A 3,665-nucleotide genomic window follows, 5' to 3' on the forward strand; every position below is an offset into this window, starting at 1 on the left:
AATGTGGTACCACACTGAGGCAGTCAATTAAACCTGGTTTCGATCAATATTTCAGAGGATAACACCGGTTAGGTCTGGGTTAGGTCTGGGTTATGCCCGCATCTGGCTCATGATTTTGCCTTCTTCGCATACTTGTTGGCCAGATCCTGGGTTTTTTTCGTGTTTGAATCACATTGTAATGGGGTAACACACAGAAGCAGTCAATTAAACCTGGTTTCGATCAATATTTTGGAGGATAACACCGGTTAGGTCAGGGTTAGGTCTGGGATATGCGCGCATTTTGCTTATACTTTCGCCTTTTTCGCAAACTTGTTGGCCAGATCCTGGGTTTTTTCCGTGTTTGAATCACGCAGTAATGTGGTACCACACTGAGGCAGTCAATTAAACCTGGTTTCGATCAATATTTTAGAGGATAACACCGGTTAGGTCTGGGTTAGGTCTGGGTTATGCCCGCATCTGGCTCATGATTTTGCCTTCTTCGCATACTTGTTGGCCAGATCCTGGGTTTTTTTCGTGTTTGAATCACGTAGTAATGTGGTAACACACAGAAGCAGCCATTTAAACCTGGTTTCGATCAATATTTTAGAGGATAACACCGGTTAGGTCTGGGTTAGGTCTAAGTTATGCCCGCATCTGGCTCATGATTTTGCCTTCTTCGCATACTTGTTGGCCAGATCCTGGGTTTTTTTCGTGTTTGAATCACGTAGTAATGTGGTAACACACTGAAGCAGTCAATTAAACCTGGTTTCGATCAATTTTTTTAGGGGATGACACCGGTTAGGTCTGGGTTAGGTCCGGGAAATGCACGCATCTGGCTCATGATTTCGCCTTTTTCGCAAACTTGTTGGCCAGATCCTGGGTTTTTTCCGTGTTTGAATCAGGTAGTAATGTGGTAATTCACTGAAGCAGTCAATTAAACCTGGTTTCGATCAATATCTTAGAGGATAACACCAGTTAGGTCTGGGTTAGGTTTGGGTTATGCCCGCATCTGGCTCATGATTTTGCCTTCTTCGCATACTTGTTGGCCAGATCCTGGGTTTTTTTCGTGTTTGAATCACGTAGTAATGTGGTAACACACTGAAGCAGTCAATTAATCCTGGTTTCGATCAATATTTTAGAGGATAACACCGGTTAGGTCTGGGTTAGGTCTGGGATATGCGCGCATCTGGCTTACACTTTCGCCATTTTCGCAAACTTGTTGGCCAGATCCTGGGTTTTTTCCGTGTTTGAATAACGCAGTAATGTGGTACCACACTGAAGCAGTCAATTAAACCTGGTTTCGATCAATATTTCAGAGGATAACACCGGTTAGGTCTGGGTTAGGTCTGGGTTATGCCCGCATCTGGCTCATGATTTTGCCTTCATCGCATACTTGTTGGCCAGATCCTGGGTTTTTTCCGTGTTTGAATCACGTAGTAATGTGGTAACTCACTGAAGCAGTCAATTAAACCTGGTTTCGATCAATATTTCAGAGGATAACACCGGTTAGGTCTGGGTTAGGTCTGGGTTATGCCCGCATCTGGCTCATGATTTTGCCTTCTTCGCATACTTGTTGGCCAGATCCTGGGTTTTTTTCGTGTTTGAATCACGTAGGAATGTGGTAACACACTGAAGCAGTCAATTAAACCTGGTTTCGATCAATGTTTTAGAGGATAACACCGGTTAGGTCTGGGTTTGGTCTGGGATATGCGCGCATCTGGCTTATACTTTCGCCTTCTTCGCATACTTGTTGGCCAGATCCTGGGGTTTTTTCGTGTTTGAATCACGTAGTAATGTGGTAACAAACTGAAGCAGTCAATAAAACCTGGTTTCGATCAATATTTTAGAGGATAACACCGGTTAGGTCTGGGTTCGGTCTGGGATTTGCGCGCATATGGCTTATACTTTCGCCTTTTTCGCAAACTTGTTGGCCAGATCCTGGGTATTTTCCGTGTTTGAATCACGTAGTAATGTGGTAATACACTGAAGCAGTCAATTAAACCTGGTTTCGATCAATATTTTAGAGGATAACACCGGTTAGGTCTGGGTTAGGTCTGGGTTATGCCCGCATCTGGCTCATGATTCTGCCTTCTTCGCATACTTGTTGGCCAGATCCTGGGTATTTTCCGTGTTTGAAACACGTAGTAATGTGGTAACACACTGAAGCAGTCAATTAAACCTGGTTTCGATCAATATTTTAGAGGATAACACCGGTTAGGTCTGGGTTAGGTCTGGGTTATGCCCGCATCTGGCTCATGATTTTGCCTTCTTCGCATACTTGTTGGCCACGTGTTGACGATAAAACTGTAAGATATAGGATGAATTAAGTTCCATGTCCCTAAAATTTTCCAAATCATAGATTTAAAAATGATTTAGATATTTAGATGATTTTAGTGTGGGTATTTATACAAGTATGTAAATCTCTATTTATGCATAACATGTTACCCCTAAATGGGCAAGTTAATGAATTATATACATGTTATTTGTATAATAATAACCCTTTGTTCCTCATAAAAATTCATAACTGAATTGCTATCATTCTAAAAAAATCCATCCCAAAATATATTGTCAAAACTAGTAATAAATTATTTGGTCAAGGTGATAACAGATTTGAAATATTTAATAAAATTTAAATACCAGTAGTATTAATAAAAGATAATATTAATACTATTTTGACACTGTTATTTGATTTTAATATTAATTATAGATACTTTGATTATTGATTTATTAAAACATAAAGTTAATGAAGTCCCAGTAGATTATAAATATTTTAAAGAGCATGAATTAGCATAGAATTTCATAAAAAATTTGATGAGTGATAGAAGTAACTTGAATAATCTGAATTTTGTACCTTTTACTATATCTTTGGATATGGAATCACAGATTCATTTTATTAATAAAAATAGAGATAGTACTGATGATTTACTCAGGCTCGTTAAAGTAAGTGGGCCAAGTGGGAAGAATATTAAGATAGATGGATAGATATTGGTAAAAGTATTCTTCTTGTCCTTATATAGGAAATCTTTAATATTACAAATAAACTCTTTCTGTAAAATCTTGAACTTATCATTATAATTTATAGAATTAAAGTCAACGCATCTAATAATGAAAGTGAACTGAAGTATTTTATAGACTTGTCAAGAACGTTTTTTGGTATATTCCTAGCAAACGACCCGTTCAACGATCGGGATGAGTTATACGTAATTCGATTCGTCTAATTCAGTATATTATTTCATTAGTATATGCATTTCATTATCTGCGGAAATTCGGTATTTTTACAAAGTAACTAAGTATTTTAAATATATTCTGACAGGTTCACAGGTGGAAACAAGTGACTGTCGTTACCTGTGTTCAAAATGCCAGCTAGTCAAATGCTAATTTGTTAACAATAACATTTATTGAATGAAATTTCTGCTATTTCTGCAAATATCTCATTGAATAAATCACCATCTTTCTATTATATATACATTTACTAAATACATAATGGCTCAGGTATCCAATGAAGTTACTCTTATTGAAAATATAAAATATTGATAGTATTATATGTTAGAAAAAAGTGGTTTCTTCAATTTAATTCATGTAAGCATCAGTAATGAGATCTTGAAAATTGACGCTGTGATTAATTTTCAAATGGCCTCTGTGCCATTATTTCTACAACAAAATGTTGATTCATCAGTCTCTATCTA

This window comes from Colletes latitarsis, unplaced genomic scaffold (assembly GCF_051014445.1).
Source record: "Colletes latitarsis isolate SP2378_abdomen unplaced genomic scaffold, iyColLati1 scaffold0028, whole genome shotgun sequence".
Taxonomy (NCBI): Eukaryota; Metazoa; Arthropoda; class Insecta; order Hymenoptera; family Colletidae; genus Colletes; species Colletes latitarsis.